Source organism: Ranitomeya imitator, chromosome 1, assembly GCF_032444005.1.
Source record: "Ranitomeya imitator isolate aRanImi1 chromosome 1, aRanImi1.pri, whole genome shotgun sequence".
Lineage (NCBI taxonomy): Eukaryota > Metazoa > Chordata > Amphibia > Anura > Dendrobatidae > Ranitomeya > Ranitomeya imitator.
In genome coordinates, this window is record NC_091282.1 from 1,062,133,781 (window position 1) to 1,062,155,993 (window position 22,213).

General features: G+C 42.5%; 1 protein-coding gene across 4 annotated transcripts in view; it reads right to left on the minus strand.

The window, feature by feature from the left end:
• Positions 1 to 22,213, minus strand: part of FSTL5 (follistatin like 5) — a 1,350,822-nt gene that overhangs the window by 706,559 nt on the left and 622,050 nt on the right. The window lies entirely within an intron of this gene.

Sequence of the window (22,213 nt, forward strand, 5' to 3'; positions counted from 1 at the left end):
ACTACAATGGAATGGTTTAGGTCAAAGGATATGCATGAGCATGAAAGACCTAGTCAAATTCCAGACTCTTTGTCCCACAATCCATGCATTTGGAGAAAGATCTGTTGTGCTAGACTCAAATGACCTTATGTGTGTTAGACACAGGATTTTGAAAATAAATCTATTCATATAATTAATTGCAGTTTTATAATGCCAAGTTATTTCACACATTAGTTTACATGGTTAAAATACAAGGCAAGTAAGAGATTAGTGGAGGGAGATGCAACTGACCCTCGGTGAGTCTGTGAGACTGCATTCTGTGAAAAGGGATGGGGACCAGGTAAACAGATTTAACACCTAGCAGACCTCTCCAGCTGCCCAACATATCCACTCAGCAAGCATGGTAAAAGAATGCACTGATTTATGAAAAAAGAGCAAGGGGAAGGAAATACTAAAAATACAAATAATGGATCTACTGATACATCCAAATGGAGAACATATTTTATGATGTTTTAAAAAAAACTTTTGAATTGTGATCTATTGGCCGCTGGTTCATTTTTATACATATATAATGAGTACAATATATTTCAATATCATACAGCACTATATATTTTTTAACTAATAGCAGATAGTACACTTACATGTACAGAAAAATTTAATTGGAGCTACAAACTTGAAATTTACAAGTGCTCTACTCCTGACTTTCCAAGACGTGAGGTCAGATCAGATATATCATAGATAATTTGTGAGGACACAAGTTATCTCAAGTAAAAATGAGTGCATTTATACAACTGGAATTCAATTCTGATCAAGTTTTACCAACATTTTTATTCTTCATAATAATGTTTTTTTCCAATTCATAGATAATTCCACACAATGTCACGACATGATGACATGAGTCGCCCAAGTGATGACATAGAGTATACTGGCATTAGAGGCCTAGTTGATCCAGAAGCCACAGCTCAGAGTGAAGATGTCTAAATTGATCTGTAACACTGGGGAAGGAGATAAAAGAGGCGCAGAGGACAAGATGGCTGCAACTCAAATTCTGCTGTAAAATCTGTTTGAGAAAGAGAATGAATTGTGGCAAATTTGATCATCTCTAATCTCAACCATATTTACCAACTATTATGCTTGAATTGCTCAAGCTAAAATTAAAATTAATATTTAGATCTACATGGTGTTGTTATATTCAGAATGAATTGCTAGAGTATAGGAACAACAGCAGTGTCATTGTGACAGTCAAGGTCTGTAATCTTAATCAATATAGGAAAGAGATACTGAAAATGTTTCTTAAATGTTATGCATACCATAAACTGTTAAATGCATTAATATTCTCACTTTTTATCGTGAATCATTTTTAGACAAACTAATACTGACAGATAGGACCCCCTCCTGATATTTAAAGAACATGAAGTAATGAGATTAGTGCAGAAGACGATCATTTAACGGAATATTCTTCCTCCAAGCAACAAGTGTTATTGCAGATGAAGGAAATGGTGAAAGAACAACAGTGTCCAGTAATGTGAAAAATAAAGCTTTCTTCTCTGCTGCTGCTGGCTTATTAATGATCATACACCACATTCATTATATCAACTACTCTTTTCCAGCTTATACGACTGAAGTTGCCGTAAGCACAGACAACGTTTGCTACTTGTAAATTACTTATTTAATGTATTGGTTGGCCTTAATATTGAAACCACCTGACTAATATTGTGTACATGTTCTCTTGTGCTGCTAAAACAGCTCTGGCCCATCAAGGTAGAAACCCCTCATGAACTCAGTATGTTTCCTGTGCTAACTGACATGATGTTCCTGTTCTGTGTGTTGATAGGTTCCGTATACATGGTTTAAGCTAATTTTTTTCAACACATCAGACATATGCAAAATTGAGATTTCGGGAGAATAAAGGCAAGTGAACACCATCAACTCTTTGTTCTATTCAATTATTGCTGAACACATTTTTCAATGCAAAAGCGTATGTTATCAGGATGAAAGACTTTGCCATTTTTTTCCTGCTCTGAAAATACAAAATGCAGTTTAAAACTATTGATGACGGCACTATGGAAGGTTTCAGCCTAATTAGAGTAGATCTTTATAATATGAATTTACAGTAAAGTCACAATAATACTTAAAAAAACCTGACATTTCAATCAAGACTAGAATAAAAGCATGTTCTTGTTGCCCTCATCCCACACAAGGTAAAACTGCATAACAGTCTAATTTGTCTGGGAACTGTCCAAACATCAAACTCTATTATTTGACTTCCACTTTTTTGAGTGGTGGTTCATTTTAATCACCACTCTACTAGTACTTTTAGTGCTACAACTTATTTTCCCTTACTTAGCATCATTCAGTGCTGGTGCCCTTGTCCAAAGACTTTCATGCCCCAAACTAAAAGCCTATCTCTCTGCTATACTTGTATGCAGTTTAATATGAGAGCAAAGACAAAGACCAGATATTACTACCTATACATTATCTCAGTTCATCTGCTGTTAGAGGAAGCTTACACTTCCAACTGGACAAGTTAGTCAGAAGGGAGACACTTCAGCCTATAAAACTGTGATTTTGTTTTGGTCTGAAAATATCTTTTTGGGCAAATAAAATACAAAGCCATCGTTGTGTTATGTTTATATGCAGTTTGAAAGATAAGAGAGCAAGCGCAGAGAGATTAAGGCTTGGCCTCACTTCTTGAAATATACACTCCTCAACATTGAAATTGCAACACCAAGAACAAAAAGTAATGAAATAAGGAAATCACAGGATCAAAAGACACATTGATGACAATGATGTAACAATGGAAACAACATTTTCAAAACATCTCAATTTATTTAGTATCAAGAGAGAGCCAAGCATACAATTACACATACTTCAATGTTGTGGAGACACAGGGTCAGTGGGTGCTTTTCTGCAGGCCAAGCTGTCTTTAGAAAGACTGTATGGACATAGGCTTATCCCACTTAACACCTGCTCTTCCTGTTTGTAGAAAACTTCCCAGACAACACAGGGTAAGGATAAAACAGTGTGGCAGTAATTTATTGAACCACCAACAAACAATATATATAGAACAGTACCAGCAAAATACTCAAGATGGTGCAAATTACAGAGTCTAACCCTTCCGATGACTCTTTGGGATTATAGGTGTTTCCATGACTGACTAATCCCACCAGTGGCACCCTGCTTTTGGTGGGCCCCCACAGAGAGAAGATAATGAGCAGACTAGGAAGCTAACTGAGAGCAGGGATGTATGTAGCCAGGTGACCTGATTATCCCAACCTAAATTCTTCAAGATGTCTCTGAGGGTTCAGTAATGGTCAGTTAAGCAGATCCTCCAGCTGGGGCCGTGGTCCCCTAAGCTAATGTAAGCAAGTTGTGGGATGCAGTAACAGACAGAAAGCAGAACAAGAGTTAACAAATTTAACAGTTTTAATTTAACAGGGAGTTAACTCCTCGCAGGGAGATGAAGGGTTAAAAAGGGGAATATCAGTCCAATTGCAAGGAATATGCAGGGAAAATAAACAAAGTGACAGTAGTTCTATGATGCACTTATCGTGTCAGAAGTTCTTCAGAATGCAGGTACCACTTGGGGCTTGGTAGCGCCATCAACGGCTGGTGGGGTGTTTGTCCAAGGAGATTCAACTGGTAATAGTGGTCCATCTTCTGGTGGCAGCAGTCGGTCTCCGGTATATTCCACTGAGCCCCTAGTCCATGAACATATGCGGCTGGAGGAAGCAAGGCCACAGCATGATCAGAGCCCCCCATGGTGGGAAGTAGGGTTGAGCGAAACGGATCAGACAAATTCAAATATCGCCGACTTTTGGCAAAGTCGGGTTTCATGAAACCTGACCCAATCCTAGTGTGGGATCGGCCATGAGGTCGGCGATCTTCATGCCAAAGTTGCGTTTCGTATGACGCTTTCAGCACCATTTTTCAGCCAATGAAGGAAGACGCAGAGTGTGGGCAGCGTGATGACATAGGTCTCAGTGCCCACCATCTTAAAGAAGGGCATGACAGTGATTGGCTTGCTTTCTGTGGCGTCACAGGGGCTATAAAGGGGCATGCACGCCGACCGCCATCTTACTTCTGCCGATCGTAGCATAGGGAGAGGTTGCCGCAGGTTCATCAGAAGAAGGGATACAGTTAGGGAGGGAAGATTAAGCCCCAAAACTGCTTGTGCTGTAGCGATTTCCACTGTCCAACACCACCATTTGTTTGCAGGGACAATAAAGGCTATATTTTTGTGCATCAGCTCTGTAGCTTATTAGGCTGCCTTATAAGGCTCCCTGATAGCTGCATTGCTTTTTGCTCGCCGCTGTGCAAACCAACTGCTTTTTTAAAAGCAAAAATCCTGTTGCTCCTTTCTGCATAGTTATCTTGTTTATTTGTCCACACTTTTGTGTGCAGCAGTCCTTTTTATTGCTGCCATACTTGTCCTGAGATCATTGTAGGGAGATTGAAATTGTACTACAGTGAATCAAAAGACGTGAGCACAGCTACTAAGGTGCACGGGTAGGTTCCCAAGCCGTATATATGTAGATATAAAGAACCCGGCACTCAACTTAAGTCAAACTGAAGGTTTTTTTATTCCGTAGTACGAAAAACGTTTCGGCCTGGTCTGGCCTTCGTCAGTTACTACAGTATTGCAAAAAATGATAAATAAATAATAAATACATCTTCAAACACATCTGTAAATACATATGGTGTGCAACAAATTAATAACAGAAAAAGAAAAACAAAAAAACAAAGGTATATACAATGTGTCATATGGTCATGATATATCAGTAGTAGAAAAACAATATGAGGAGCCGCCTAGTCTCCCCAGCCCCCCTAGGTGGTGAACAGAGAACAGGAAAAAAAGGAGAAAAAAGGAAAAAAAGGAAAAAAATAGGAAAAAAAGTGCAGCTGTTCATACCGTACTTAGAAGTATCTGAGAATGCGCTCAATAAGCGTGGTAGATCCGTGGGTCGTCCCTATAGTGAGGAAGATAAGACCCCGCAATATGAGCTGCCATCAATATACTGGGATGTAGCAGAGCCCATGGTGTGAAAGTCCCCAGGTGGATGTCTATACCTTAGGAGATGACCGCCTTTGGTGAATAGCACGGCTGTAGGCTGTGGAGGGAGAAGGGCTCATGTCAGGGCTGATGCCGGGTAAGTGGCGTCATATCCCCGCAGCGTTGCAGGGTGGGTGGCGTCACAGCCCCTTTAAGTGGGGGCTAAAGGCAAGGTGGGAGTGTTACCTGTAGGAGACCGGGTCAGGACGCGGTGTCCACCGCTGTCGGTGAGGATGCCCGGGTGTAGGGACGTCAGAACAGCGTTCCTTATGTGCGAGCCGGCCGGACCAGAAGTGACATATCGGAAGTGACCGCATGTTGTTGCCTGATACTGACAGGAGTGAGCCGGCCAATGGTGGGACTCTAGAGGTGGGAGGCGGGACTTTACAAGATGTGCACTGTGTTCGTGGATCAGATGGAGAATCTCAGATGGTACGGTTAAAGTGAAAGCAGCGCTGATAAGGTGGAGATGGTGGTTGTTCACATTCTATCCGCTGTGACCCCGAGGATAAGAGGAAGAATCCTGGCGGTTCAATAGAGTTGACTCTGGGAAAACAGATCAATATGTTAGAAACTTTAACATGACAAATGTACAGTTACCATCTAGGTCAAGGTTGTATGTAGCTATCAACTGTGAGTACTCAGCGGCCGGTGGAACCGGTTGATGTGCCCATAATTGGTGGTGGAAAAAGGCCCATACAGTTATGTAAAGGAGACAAGGTCATAATCCCTATTCAGACCTTTAGGGTGTAGAGTATCCAGGGTATGGATCCAGAATGCCTCTCTTCGCTTCAGGGAGGTTAATCTGTCTCCTCCTCGTCTGGGGGCTGGGACCTGCTCAATTACTTGAAACATTAGCTGAGAGATGTTGTGGCCTTTTGATATAAAGTGTTGTGGGATGGGTAAGAGCGTATTCCCACACCTGATCGTGGACTTGTGCTTAGAGATACGTTCCCGGATAGACCGGGTTGTCTCTCCCACATAAAGCATGCCACAGGGGCACTTGATGAGGTACACCACGTAAGCCGAGTCACAGTTGAAATAATCTTTAATTGGAAAAGATCTGCCCGAGCGTGGATGGTGGAATGAGCTACCCTTGAGGACATTGCTGCATTGAGTGCAGTGGAGACAGGGGAAAGTCCCGAGGCGAGGGTTCTGAAGGAACCGTTGAGTGGGTGCCCTTTTATCCGATCCTATGTCGGCTCTTACCAATGCATCTCTGAGATTACGGGGTCTCCTAAAACATGGGAGGAATGGTTCCCTAAATTCTGGGATATTAGGATGGGCGGTTGTGAGTAAATGCCAGTGTTGGCGTATATTTTTATGGGGGATATATGCGAACGGGTGGAAGGAATGGACGAATGGAATGCGATTATTTGACTTTGGTCTGCTATTGTGGCCGGGCATCCGGGACTCTTGGAGGAACGAGTTAGGGTAACCTCGCGCCTGAAACTTGGCTTCCATTTCTGACACTCTTTGTGTCCGTAGTTCATTGTCCGAAACTATGCGGGTTACCCGCTGGATTTGGGATTTAGGGATCACTTTTTTAATGGCACTGGGGTGTAGGCTCTCAAAGTGCAGTAAGCTGTTCCGGTCTGTTTTTTATGTGGATGTCAGTACTTAATACGCCTGCGTGGTCTTTAATGACCACTGTATCCAGAAAATTCATTCTGTGTAGGTCATGGGCCATGGTGAAGGAGATACCGGGCCAAGCAGTGTTGAGAAAATCCACAAAAGACCGGAGGGACTCCAACGTGCTGCCCCAGACGCAGAATATGTCGTCTATGTAGCGTTTCCAGAGTAAAACGTTATCTCGGAAACGTGGGTCAGGATAGATAAGACTCTCTTCGAAATCTGCCATGTAGCAGTTAGCGTAAGGGAGCACCACGTTGGAGCCCATAGCGGTCCCCCGTATCTGTAGGTAGAATTGGTCCTGGAACAAAAAATGATTCAAATCCAGAACCAATGTGAGTAATTCCACAACGAGTCCCTCCGGTCTTTTGTGGATTTTCTCAACACTGCTTGGCCCGGTATCTCCTTCACCATGGCCCATGACCTACACAGAATGAATTTTCTGGATACAGTGGTCATTAAAGACCACGCAGGCGTATTAAGTACTGACATCCACATAAAAAACACAGACCGGAACAGCTTACTGCACTTTGAGAGCCTACATCCCAGTGCCATTAAAAAAACGATCCCTAAATCCCAAATCCAGCAGGTAACCCGCATAGTTTCGGACAATGAACTACGGACACAAAGAGTGTCAGAAATGAAAGCCAAGTTTCAGGCGCGAGGTTACCCTAACTCGTTCCTCCAAGAGTCCCGGATGCCCGGCCACAATAGCAGACCAAAGTCAAATAATCGCATTCCATTCGTCCATTCCTTCCACCCGTTCGCATATATCCTCCATAAAAATATACGCCAACACTGGCATTTACTCACAACCGCCCATCCCAATATCCCAGAATTTAGGGAACCATTCCTCCCATGTTTTAGGAGACCCCGTAATCTCAGAGATGCATTGGTAAGAGCCGACATAGGATCGGATAAAAGGGCACCCACTCAACGGTTCCTTCAGAACCCTCACCTCGGGACTTTCCCCTGTCTCCACTGCACTCAATGTAGCAATGTCCTCAAGGGTAGCTCATTCCACCATCCACGCTCGGGCAGATCTTTTCCAATTAAAGATTATTTCAACTGTGACTCGGCTTACGTGGTGTACCTCATCAAGAGCCCCTGTGGCATGCTTTATGTGGGAGAGACAACCCGGTCTATCCGGGAACGTATCTCTAAGCACAAGTCCACGATCAGGTGTGGGAATACGCTCTTACCCATCCCACAACACTTTATATCAAAAGGCCACAACATCTCTCAGCTAATGTTTCAAGTAATTGAGCAGGTCCCAGCCCCCAGACGAGGAGGAGACAGATTAACCTCCCTGAAGCGAAGAGAGGCATTCTGGATCCATACCCTGGATACTCTACACCCTAAAGGTCTGAATAGGGATTATGACCTTGTCTCCTTTACATAACTGTATGGGCCTTTTTCCACCACCAATTATGGGCACATCAACCGGTTCCACCGGCCGCTGAGTACTCACAGTTGATAGCTACATACAACCTTGACCTAGATGGTAACTGTACATTTGTCATGTTAAAGTTTCTAACATATTGATCTGTTTTTCCAGAGTCGACTCTATTGAACCGCCAGGATTCTTCCTCTTATCCTCGGGGTCACAGCGGATAGAATGTGAACAACCACCATCTCCACCTTATCAGCGCTGCTTTCACTTTAACCGTTACATCTGAGATTCTCCATCTGATCCACGAACACAGTGCACATCTTGCAAAGTCCCGCCTCCCACCTCTAGAGTCCCACCATTGGCCGGCTCACTCCTGTCAGTATCAGGCAATAACATGCGGTCACTTCCGGTACGTCATTTCCGGTCCGGCTGGCTCGCACATAAGGAATGCCGTTCTGACGTCCCTACACCCGGGCATCCTCACCGACAGCGGTGGACACCGCGTCCTGACCCGGTCTCCTACAGGTAACACTCCCACCTTGCCTTTAGCCCCCACTTAAAGGGGCTGTGACGCCACCCACCCTGCAACGCTGCGGGGATATGACGCCACTTACCCGGCATCAGCCCTGACATGAGCCCTTCTCCCTCCACAGCCTACAGCCGTGCTATTCACCAAAGGCGGTCATCTCCTAAGGTATAGACATCCACCTGGGGACTTTCACACCATGGGCTCTGCTACATCCCAGTATATTGATGGCAGCTCATATTGCGGGGTCTTATCTTCCTCACTATAGGGACGACCCACGGATCTACCACGCTTATTGAGCGCATTCTCAGATACTTCTAAGTACAGTATGAACAGCTGCACTTTTTTTCCTTTTTTTTTTCCTTTTTTTCCTTTTTTTTTTTCTTTTTTCTCCTTTTTTTCCTGTTCTCTGTTCACCACCTAGGGGGGCTGGGGAGACTAGGCGGCTCCTCATATTGTTTTTCTACTACTGATATATCATGACCATATGACACATTGTATATACCTTTGTTTTTTTGTTTTTCTTTTTCTGTTATTAATTTGTTGCACACCATATGTATTTACAGATGTGTTTGAAGATGTATTTATTATTTATTTATCGTTTTTTGCAATACTGTAGTAACTGACGAAGGCCAGACCAGGCCGAAACGTTTTTCGTACTACGGAATAAAAAAACCTTCAGTTTGACTTAAGTTGAGTGCCGGGTTCTTTATATCTGAAATTGTACTACAGTCCTTGTATTTTTTTTATATATCTTCCAGCCACTTTCTGCCACTTACATTGTGTTGCTTTCTACACTGGGCCTGAGTTTTGGTTCAGTCTCCCCCCAAAAAAGTGAGATTCAAATTCTCACAAACTGGATATACTTCTGTCCTGTTAGTTTGTCGTATATCAGCCAGCCACTTTCTGCCACTTAGATTGCATTGATATATACACTGGGCCTAAGTTGTGGCCACATAAGAAACTTGAGCAAATATTAGCTACCAAACAAAAAACTCTTGTAGACAGTTTGGTTCAGGCATTGTCAGCACACAGTGGTGATGATGGTTCTCACAAGAACCATAGGGGGCAGCATGGCAGAGGTGTTAGAGGTGCACAAATCCGAAGTGGCGTTGGACAGAGGGGTTTTATGACCAGGTTGTGGAGTGATTTCCCAATGACCGCTGACACGACAGTTAGTGCTGCATCGATTCAAAGTGACAGGAGACAGCATTTGTCCAGTATGGTTATGATTACGAACTACTTTTCCTCCCTTATCGATGTTCTCCCTCACAGGTCATTCCCCTTTTATTACTGGGCATCTAAAATAGACACCTGGCCTGAATTGGCAGAATATGCATTATAGGAGCTCGCTTGCCCTGCTTCTAGTGTGCCTTCAGTGCTGCTGGTTCAATACTGACCGAAAAAAGGACACGTCTGGCTACCCAGAATGTTGATGATCTAACCTTCATTAAAATGAACCAATCATGGATTTCAAATTATTTTGCCCCACCTTCTCCTGCTGACACGTAGCTTGCCTGAAAAATGTCTTGCTTTTGGCCTCCTCTTACTGACTTTTCCAATTCCGCCATTTGCAGCTGCTGAATGTCCACCATAGGCCATTTTTATACCTCCCTAAATGGGCTGACTCCCCCCACAGGGCCGTGGTCACCACCTGGCGCAAGCACGCGTGCGAGTGCCATTTGCCTGGACAGTTGGGTGTGCCCACTCTTGGGCGACGGCAGTGGCACAGGGTCTCTCATAGTACAATGAAGTGTCTCTGACGGTGGTGGTGCACAACCAATGTCAGACACACCGTCGTAATATGAGGGGCCCTGTGCCAGTACTGCCACGAGAGAGTGTTCCCACAGCTGGAACAGTGCTCTACCACTTGCAATACTTACCTTTCCCTGCTCCACCACTGTGTAGTTTGTGCTGTTAAATCCTTCAATGGCACTGCCAATACAAATTTGTTGAAATGATAGATGATTGTTAAAATATACAGGGGCCCTGGCCTCCATTTTGACCAGTTAATACTTTGCGCCTACTACCACTGTCTGCTACTCAGCAGAGGAGCCCACCCCAGTACCTAGCTATGCCACCTGTTTAGTCCTCTTACCAATTTTGAACTGCTTTTAGTCTACTTTTGTATTTGGACCTACTAGCCGTGTCTGCGCCACTCAATACAGTTGTCCTCCACTGAACAAAACTATGCCGCATAATTAGTCCTGTTACCAATTTTGAACTGCATTTAGCCTACTTTTTTAATGTGGGCCTATAAACTGTGTCTGCGCCACTCAATACAGTTGTCCTCCACTGAACAAAGCTATGCCGCCTGTTTAGTCCTGTAACCAATTGTAAACTGCATTTAGCCTACTTTTTTATTGTGGGCCTACTAACGGTGTCTGCGCCACTCATTACAGTTGTCCTCCACTGAACAAAGTAATGCCGCCTGTTTAGTCCTGTTACCAATTTTGAACTGCTTTTAGCCTACTTTTTTATTTTGGGCCTACTAACTGTGTCTGCGCCACTCATTACAGTTGTCCTCCACTGAACAAAGCTATGCCTCCTGTTTAGTCCTGTTACCAATTTTGAACTGCATTTAGCCTACTTTATTATTTGGGCCTATCTGTGTTTCCTCCTCATCCTGCCCATTGCCCAGCCACTGCTAGATGAGTCTGCTGGTACATTGACCCAGACCACTACATTCCCCTTGCACTCTACACAGCCTGAATCTGACCCTGCTGAAAGTCAGGTTCCCCTTCCTGCATACTATACCACCTTACACGAGGACAAAGAGGAAGGTGCAGATGAAAGTGCAGGTTACTTCATCAGGTGGGGGGCATACTCGTTGGCGATGTCACTGGCACAGGGCCCCTTATGGTATGCAACAGAGTTTCTGGCAGTGGGAGGCGCCACCCGTCGTCAATCACACCGCCGTACTATGAAGGGCCCTGTGCCAGTGCCAAGTGCCAACGAGTGGGCCCCCCTGCTTGCTCAGGATCACAGCACTTGCAAAGTTGAAATACTTACCTCTCCCTGCTTCACCGCCGTGACGTATTCTGCATTTCCTGGGCTCACGAAAATCTTGAGCCAGCCCTACCCCCCACAACTTTAGCCAAATGACCTCCTGTTTTCAAAGCCTAACTATTATTATAAAGTAAATTAAGATTGACAAGCTTAAGAAATAAGAATTGATGTTTTGGGCATTAAAATGGGCACTGTAGGTGTTTTCCTGTCCTCCACTCACTGCCGACTTTGATTCCCCATTGACTTGCATTGGGTTTCGTGTTTCGGTCGGCCCCCGACTTTTCGCAATAATCGGCCGATTTCACCCGACCCGACTTTTGACAATGTCGGGTTTCGCAAAACCCGACTCGATCCTAAAAAAGTAAAAGTCGCTCAACTCTAGTGGGAAGATGTATGGTCATAAGGTGGGCTGCAAATGTCTGTCCAGTAACCGGTTCTCCCTCTGCAGCACGTGCGCTGTACTCACGGTCATGACACCTCGCTTACTGCTAGTTACCGGGCATGCTGCACTTATGTCTGTACAATCCCTGCTGGTCATAGCGGGAGTACACGGACATGGGTTGGCGCAGCCATGGTGCTCAAGGGCCAGAGCACTTCTCTCTCCATGATGCGCACTGCCTGTTCCCGCCAAGACTCACTGCTTCTGCGCACAATGTGACTGGTGCCACCTAGCCACACCCTCTATTTTCAAGTACAAAGGTCTGTCCTTGTCCAGTCTCTTACTCCTTCCCCTGGACAACAGAGGAGGTAGCCCCAACAGTTCCGGACCCGGCATAGGACAGGGAGCTGCGGTCCCATTCTCCTCCTTACAATAACATCATATAGACTCCTTTGGAACAGAGGCAAAGTCTCCTTATATAGTTCACAACTCTCCTTCAAGCCAACATTCAGAGGTGAAGAGAAAGATGTGATGAAGTTAATTTGCATAGTTCATCCTTCAATGTTTACAACTCAACAAAATGCATGGTCCAGTACAATTTGTAATCAACATATCAGCAAACATAATTATTCAGTGACCCTGCATCCCTGTTTTGCAAAGATAACAGTACAATATACTGTAGGAGCTGATATAAGAGGTAAATAACCACTATTCATCTATTTACAAATATCAATTCAACCTACAAGAAGAGTCCATACTTCAGCCAACAGTTTATGATTCTAGGCCTACTGAATTTATGTCTGGCATAATTAAGAATAACTGCTCTTTTGTCACACACGCCTTGGAATATTATCAATAAAAAATGTTCTGCTGCTCTAAATGCACTTGGGCACGCAAATTATGAAGATCCACTGCTGACAGCTTTCTTTGCAATTGTCGAACAATAATTTCTCAGATATACTCGATGTTGCTCTGGTGAAACTGCATGCCAATTATCCAAAGTGTCCCAGGTGCTATTGCTCAAAATGACATTGCCAGGCCATATGTTGCACATGCTACTAAAAGGCCTTTGTGGGCTAAAAGTGCTACAGTGGCCTCAAACTTCTCAGGACTTGACTCACATCGACAGGCAACTGACAGCAGTAGATCTTGATGATTTAAGGATCCATGTGCTTTCAGCATTAATAACCTCATCAATAGCATGCCAAAGAGTGTGAGTGTGTATATCTCTGAACATGGCGCCCATGTTTTTTTACATTTTGTTTCTATTTTTCCATAATTTGCATTTCAATAACATACCTTTGATCATGTTACTTCTATCAATTCAACAACTTTTTCTTTTTGGTGTTGCAATTTCAATGTTGAAGAATGTGTATTAGTGTGAGACACGCTAGACAGAGGAGAAAAACTAACTGATCAATAGTTTGGAGAGTTTTTTTCAGGCTAAAAACAATTTGAAAATTTAATTTTAGGTAAATAAAGTACTGTACACTTTTGTTTGTCAAAGTATTTGTCATCAGAAAAGCCTAAGTTTATGTGTGGCTATTTGACAATGGAGACCAATTTCATGAGAGTTTTGACATAGAGATCTTATGCAATTGAAAGGCATTTTGAATCTCAGTTGAGAGTGACTCAGTAGGTGAGGCCACATTCACACTTTTCAGTATTTGGTCAGTACTTTACATCAGTACTTGTAAGCCAAAACCAAAAGTGAGTGAAAAATACAGAATTGGTGTTTGTGTTTCTATTATACTTTTCCTCTGATGGTTCCACTCCTGGATTTGGCTTACAAATACTGATGTGAATTACTGATCAAATACTGAATGTGTGTTCGTGGCCTAATTGTTTTGGCACTTGGCTGCATTCTGCCACACTCAATGTGTTTGTGTGATCTACCGATTCAGAGCTGATTTTTTCTAAATACTTTTAGCTTACAATAGAAGTGGATTACCGTATATAATCGAGTATAAGCCGACCCCCCTAATTTTGCAACAAAAAACTGGGAAAACGTATTGCCTCGAGTATAGCTACCGGTAAATGTCAAAAATAAAAATAAATACCAATAAAAGTAAAATGAATTGAGACATCAGTAGGTTAAGTGTTTTTGAATATCCATATTGAATCAGGAGCCTCATATAATGCTCCATACAGTTCATTATGGCCCCATAAGATGCTCCATATTAAAATATGCCCCATATAATGCTCCATACAGTTCTGTATGGCCCCATAAGATGTTCTATATACAAATATGCCCCATATAATGCTCCATGCAGTTTTTTATTCCCCCATAGATGCCCCATATAATGCTCCATGCAGTTGTTTATGGCCCCATAGATGATCCATATAATGCTCCATGCAGTTCTTTATGGCCCCATAGATGCCCCAAATAATGCTCCATGCAGTCGTTATGGCCCCATAGATGCCCCATATAATGCTCCATGCAGTTATTTATGGCCCCATAGATGCCCCATATAATGCTCCATGCAGTTTTTTTGGGCCCCATAGATGCCCCACATAATGCTCCATTCAGTTCATTATGGCCCTATAGATGCCCCATATAATGCTCCATGCAGTTCTTTATGGCCCCATAGATGCCCCATATAATGCTCCATGCAGTTCTTTATGGCCCCATAGATGCCCCATATAATGCTCCATGCAGTTCTTTATGGCCCATAGATGCCCCATATAATGCTCCATGCAGTTCATTATGGCCCCATAGATGCTCCATATATAGCATTGTGCCACATGTAATGCTGCTGCACTAAAAAAAATGACATACTCACCTCTTTTGCTGCCCGCTGCTCCTCAGCGTCCCGTCTCTCCACAATGACTGTTCAGGCGGAGGCTGTCATGCACACTAATATGTCATCGCGCCTCTGACTTGAACAGTCAGTGCAGAGGACGCGGAAGACGGAACGTTGGTGGAAAGTGGAAAGGTGAATATGAAATACTCACCTGCTCCCGGGCGCTTAAGACGCGGTCCCTGCATGTCCCACGGTCAGCTCACTACAGGAAGAAGTGGCAACTTCTTCCTGTAGTGAGCGGTCACATGGTACCACTCATTAAAGTAACGAATATGCGGCTCCACCCCTATGAAAGTGGAGTCCATATTCATTACTTTAATGAGCGGTACCAGTGACCGCTGAACAGGGGAAGAAGCTGCCATGCCCGAAGACCGTGGGACATGCAGGGACCGCATCAGGAGCGCCGGAAGCAGGTGAGTATTTGACAGTCGTCGCTCCCCCTCACCTACCGACATTGAATTGAGTATAGGCCGAGAGGGGCACTTTCAGCCCATTTTTGGGGGCTGAAAATCTCGGCTTATACTCGAGTATATACGGTAAATACTCCACAACCTGAGTGGTGAAATCTTTCGACCGTTCCACATTTAAACTCTTTGAGCTCTTTAATATAACTTTTACTTCTACTTTTTTTATTCTTATAGCATTTGAATGATTGAATAGTGAAACATAAAAGAAACTATGCAATCAGTGTGAGTAAAACACCTGAAACTGATGATTTCTTGGTATGTCTACATTCTATTGGCTACATAGCTATTTCTATTTTTTTTTTAATTATAACAATAAGTTAACAATCATTGCAAGAACATAGAACTGTGCTCTTCATATAATGTAATTTTTATCTTTTTTTCAGTTTCTTATAATTGTCAGTTCTTTTTATCTTCACTTTTTATTCTTTTATTTATTTTCTCATTTTCACACCTTCAGTATTCAATAATTGATTTCTAAATAGGTAAAATGGGTTTTATAAAATGTTGTCACTGACATAAAAGCACCATATAATACAGATTGTGCATCCTATCAAAAAGTTTATCTAAGCAATTCATAGTCCATTTTATTTTGTCATTTAAAATAAGCTATTCCATGTATTGTAAGATCACTTCTAAACTGACATGGTATGGCTGACGATAACATTGTGAAAAAAGGAAATGAAAAAGCACACAAAAAGCAAAGAAACAGAAAAGGATTATTCCCTATCCATTATGTTGTCTCTTCACATACATTGGGAGACAGGTATATGCATAAATTAACATGGACAGCATTGTTCTATGCTTTAGAATTGTCCGAGATCCTCATGTAATAAATATGCCATGGAATTTGTGTACTATGTTTTTTGTGCTATCTCATACAGCTTGGCTCATTGCAATGCAGAATTAACTATATTTAAATTGATCGTACCAGATGTGAAGTTTGTTGTGCCTTCTCAATCTGCCATTACTTTACTTAATATTTCAACATCTTTTTGTCACAAAATCATGTCCCACCATGCACATTACTGAACACACACATTCATATGCCAGAAACTACACTAGTGCATTAGACAGAACACAAAAGCATCAGGTTCTTTATGATCCTTAGTGTAAAGAGGTCACAGCGTTGATTTAAAGATGCATCTCCTTCTATGTTTTCTCTGCATAGCGCCACTCCTGACCACTTGCCTGTGCAGGAACAACAACATGGCTCCATTCATCTGATTTGATAAGCTACAAAAGCCATATAACAGTAATTGCTCTGTAAAATCATAAACAGACACTGCGTTTTGCTAATATATAACATCATATTTTGATTGCTACATTCTTAGATTGAAAGGACCACAGTGCTGATTCAGAATAATATCCTGTTCGCGGTTGCTCTGCACAGTGTTGCTCCCAACCACTTGACTGTGTATGAGGGATATGCAGTAAGCTCCAACAAAAAGTGGCCATCCTGCTGTCCCAGCACTGTGTGTGACTGGGACACTGGTTACTAATAAATATATTGAATAGAAGACAGTCTTAAACAAGCAATCCAGCCCTTTTATTTCACAGGGTCAGCAGAGAATAGCATTATGCCATAATTTCACGGGACAATGACTTATATTCAGTTTGTAGGCCCCAGAATGCCATACCCATCAGAGAATAGTCTGTGTAAAAATTGGTTAGTCAAGCAAAGAAAAACATTCACTTCCAGAGTCCATTGCAAAAAATACTGATTTCTTTAAAAAAAATCACTAAGGGTCAAAATGGGCAGTGAACCACATTTTTGAGTTTAGTACACTCTGCAACTCATCTGATAAATGGGTGTGTCATAGTGTGAAATTGATGAAATGGATAATATTTTGGCCAAGCTACATTATAAATTATATAATCAAGCAATAGACAAACTCTCAAGTTGACACACCAACCAATCACATACTTCTTTTCTTTTTAACTCTTTGTGGATATTCAACAGATAGCCTATTAGTCCATTTTGCGTGAGCAAAAACACTAAAGTTTGTTGAGGCAATAAATCTAGATTCACACAGCAGTGTAAGTATTACCATCCTAAAGAAACAGATTGATTTTTTTCCTCCAGTGTTATCATAGTTGCATCCTAGTTGTGTCAGTTTTTTTCTCATCCCTGTTTTATCACTTAAAGGGAACCTGTCACCCCGAAAATCGTGGGTGAGGTAAGCCCACCGGCATCAGGGGCTTATCTACAGCATTCTGTAATGCTGTAGATAAGCCCCCGAGGTTACCTGAAAGAGGAGAAAAAGACGTTATATTATACTCATCCAGGGGCAGTCCCACTGCTGGTCAGGTCGGATGGGCGTCTCCGGTCCGCGCCTATAACGTCTTTTTCTGACAGGTTCCCTTTAAGCAATTAGACTGTCTGAACTTTTTTTGTTAATTAACTCTTAACAATGTATCAGTTAAAAAAAACAGATGAAACTAGGATAAGACCTTGAAGTACAAAAACTATATTCCTAGTTTCATTGGTGTCTCATGGAAGTCTTATCAGCAAAGCTCATGGAAATAGGGTATGTTATGAGTCTCATGGACTGAAGACATTGACCAGTTTTTAAAACTAATGTATGTATGGGTCAATTAAGCTATATGGGTCACTGTACTGTCTGAAAAAAAAGATAGGTCTACGACATTTTACATGAATATGTGATTCGGGCCTCAAGTTGATAGACAAATGAATAACTTTAGTATGGACCAATGAGGGTACCGTCACACAGTGCCATTTTGATCGCTACGACGGTACGATTCGTGACGTTCCAGCGATATCCATACGATATCGCTGTGTCTGACACGCAGCAGCGATCAGGGACCCTGCTGAGAATCGTATGTCGTAGCAGATCGTTTGGAACATTCTTTCGTCGCTGGATCTCCTGCTGTCATCGCTGGATCGGTGTGTGTGACACCGATGCAGCGATGCATTCGCTTGTAACCAGGGTAAACATCGGGTTACTAAGCGCAGGGCCGCGCTTAGTAACCCGATGTTTACCCTGTTACCATCCTAAAAGTAAAAAAACAAACGCTTCATACTTACCTTCGGCTGTCTGTCCCCGGCGCTGTGCTTTCCTGCACTCACTGTGAGCACAGCGGCCGGAAAGCAGAGCGGTGACGTCACCGCTGTGCTTTCCGGCTGCTGTGTTCACAGTCAGTGCAGGAAAGCACAGCGCCGGGGACAGACGGCCGAAGGTAAGTATGAAGCGTTTTTTTTTTAACTTTTAGGATTGTAACCAGGGTAAACATCGGGTTACTAAGTGCGGCCCTGCGCTTAGTAACCCGATGTTTACCCTGGTTACCGGCATCGTTGGTCGCTGGAGAGCGGTCTGTGTGGCAGCTCTCCAGCGACCACACAACGACTTACCAACGATCACGGCCAGGTCGTATCGCTGGTCATGATCGTTGGTAAATCGTATAGTGTGACGGTACCCTAAGTAACAATTTCAACAATGCCCAATTATAATAATAAATAATTCTAGTGACTATTGCAATGCACTCACAAAACTAGTCTAGTTTTTTACGCAGATTGTGACAATAGTCATTTAACCCCTTTACCCCTGAAGGTGGTTTGCACGTTAATGATCAAGCCAATTGTTACAAGTCTGACTACTGTCACTTAATGTGGTTATAACTCTAGAACACTTCAATGGATCCCGGTGATTCTGTGACTATTTTTTCATGACATGTTGTACTTCATGATAGTTGTAAAATTTATTTGATATGACTTGTGTCTATTTGTGAAAAAAATGGAAAATTTGGTGACAATTTTGAAAATTTAGCAATTTTCCTACTTTGAATTTTCATGCCCTTAAATCACAGAGATATGTCACACAAATAGTTAATAAGTAACATTTCCCAAGTGTCTACTTTACATAAACACAAATTTGTAAATACATTTTTTTGTTAAAAAGTTATTAGGGTTAAAAGCTGACCAGCGATTTCTCATTTTTACATCCAAATTTACAAATCCATTTTTTTAGGGACCATATGACATTTGAAGTAACTTTGAGAGGTCTATATGATAGAAGATACCCAAAAGTGACACCATTCTAAAAACTGCACAGCTCAAAACTATATTTAAGAAGTTTATTAACCCTTCAGCTGCTTCACAAGAATTTTTGGAATGTGGAAAAAAAAGAACATTTACTTCAGATCCAATTTTGAAAGGGTAACAGGAAAAATGGACCTCAAAATATGTTGAGTAATTTCTGACTGTTTGAGAGCACGGCAGAACTCAGAAGGGAACGAGCGACATTTGACTTTTGAATGTAACATTTCTTGGAACAATTGTCAGATGCCATGTCGCATTTGGAGAGCCTCTGATGTGCCTAAACAGTGGAAATCTCCCAGAAGTGACAAACTTTTGGAAACTAGACCCCTCAGGGAACTGATCTTGATATGTGGTAAGCACATTTAACAATCAGGTGTTTCACAGGAGTTCATAATGTTGAGCTGTAAAAATAAAGAAAATCAAATTTTCTCCACAAATATTTTTATAACAAAATATTGCATTTTCATAACAGAAGAAATTGCTCCATGTAATTTGTTGCTCAATTTCTCCTGCGTACACCGATACTCAACATGAGGAAGAAAAATACTGTTTGGGCGAACAGCCGGGCTCGGAAGGGAAGGAGTGTCATTTGACTTTTGAATGAAAAATTTGCTGGAATCATTAACGGACACCATGTTCCATTTGGAAAGAATCTGATGTGCCTAAACAGTGGAAACCCCCCACAAGTGACCCCATTTTGGAAACTAGACCCCTCAAAGAATGTATTTATATGTGTGGTAAGCACCCTGAACCCTCAGGTGATTCACAGAAGTTTATAACCAGAGAAATTGTGCCATACAATTTGCTGTGCAATTTCTCCTGAGTATGCCGATATTCCATATGTGGGGAAATATTACTTATGAAGCACACTGCAAAGCTCAGAAGGCCAGGAGCTCCAGATTTTACTGTTAAGGTTTGCATGTGCCATGACCCATGGGAGAGCCCATGAGGTGTCAAAACAGCAAAACCCCATAAGTGACCCCATTTTACAAACTACATCTCTCAATGAATTAATCAAGGGTTGCAGAGATCATAGTGACACCACGGTTGTGTGTCACAGAATGCTATACCATTGAGCAGTAAAGAAAAAATAACTATTTTTTTCCTAGCAATGCTGTTACATCCCCATGCTGTATAAATAATCAGCTCTGCACTGAGAGAGAAAGTTGCTGACCGTGCACTGCGCATGATCAGCAAGATTCCTAGCTCTGGTGCCGACATTGAGTCACCATGGCAACGATTGAGACCCTGTGTCAGTCCTCTGCTAGTTCCTGGAATGCTGCATGACAGCTCCTGGCACATAGTTCTGGGTGTCAGCTGTCAGAATCAGCTGACTCCTGGCGGCTATCACCCACGCACCACCAGTGTGCGTGAGTGACTGAAATGATGCAATAATCCATCTCTGGTCAAATAGACTCTGGGAACATGGACAGATTATTATGTCTGATGCCAAAAAGGGGTTAAAAAAACATTTTTTAAGGAGGGGAATTTATGAACCCTGGAATTTTTTTAATGCTTGTCACAAAAAGTCTGCTGCAGTAAGATATCTATATATATAATTGTCTCAGGGTTTTTCCGTCTGTCTGTCTTTCTGTCTGTCTGTCTTTCTGTCTGTCTGTCTGTCCTGGAAATCCCGCCTCTGTGATTGGTCGAGGCCGCCAGCACAGCGACGATGAAGTCATAAAGGACGTAGATATCCCGCGTCTCTGATTCAGCGACGGGCACAGTATCGACGTAGATGTCATAATGGTTGCCATGGCGACGATGATGTCATAAAGGTTGCCTCGACCAATCAACGACGGGCACAGTCTGCCGCGAATTCTGGAATCATCATTGTCCATATACTACGGGCACAGCATGGCGACGATGATGTCATAAAGGTTGCCTCGACCAATCAGCGACGGGCACAGTCTGCCGGGAATTCGCCTCGACCAATCAGCGACGGGCACAGTATCAACGTAAATGTCATAATGGTTGCCATGGCGACGATGATGTCATAAAGGTTGCCTCGACCAAGCAGCGACGGGCACAGTCTGCCACGAATTCTGGAATCATCATTGTCCATATACTACGGGGACATGCATATTCTAGAATACCCGATGCGTTAGAATCGGGCCACAATCTAGTAATAAAATAATTCACAGTCTCAAGCCACTTAATGGTAATCTGTCAGCAGGTTATTGCTACTTCATCTGAGATCAGCATGAATCCAATGATAGTTTACTGGATGTAGCCATTATGACATAATCAGAGTATTTAGATGTAACATGCAGTGTAACTGAGAAAGCTAACTCCATCCACACTAGGCTCTATGCACATTGTCTATAGACAGTGAGCTGCTTATCACAGGAGGGGGCATAGTCAGACCAGTGGTCATGTGGCCGGCTACTCACAGGAATTATAATGTCCTAATAATAAAACTACATTGTTGAATTCTGTGTCTTAACAATACCCCAAGCTGTCCTCAGATTACACAGCAAAAACCATCTGATAAATTGCCTTTATTGAATTTGGAACATTTTTTAGGTGCCCGGGAATCAAAATCAGAAAATATGGCTCAGTCTAGGGCTGGATTATTTTTTCTTGATTTCTTCTAATAAATAGTGAATGTGTTCTGCCATAAAAGGCCACACATTTATGCTAAATGCCCCCCCCCAATTTTCAGGAAAGAGAAGTGTGCAATAACTATGAGTCCCTCAAAAATGTTCAACTTTTATAGACCAGAATTTAAAGTGTTGAATTCCCACCTTTATGTTATAAGAACACATTTATAGAACAGAATGCATAGTATATAGTTTTTGTAAAGTTTCCTGAGATACAAATTCAAATACAAGAAAAAAGAACAGAAAAGGCAGAAACTGGGCTTTTTAGATTTCCTTCTGTCATGCTTGTGTCTCCTCTCAGCCAGATGAGC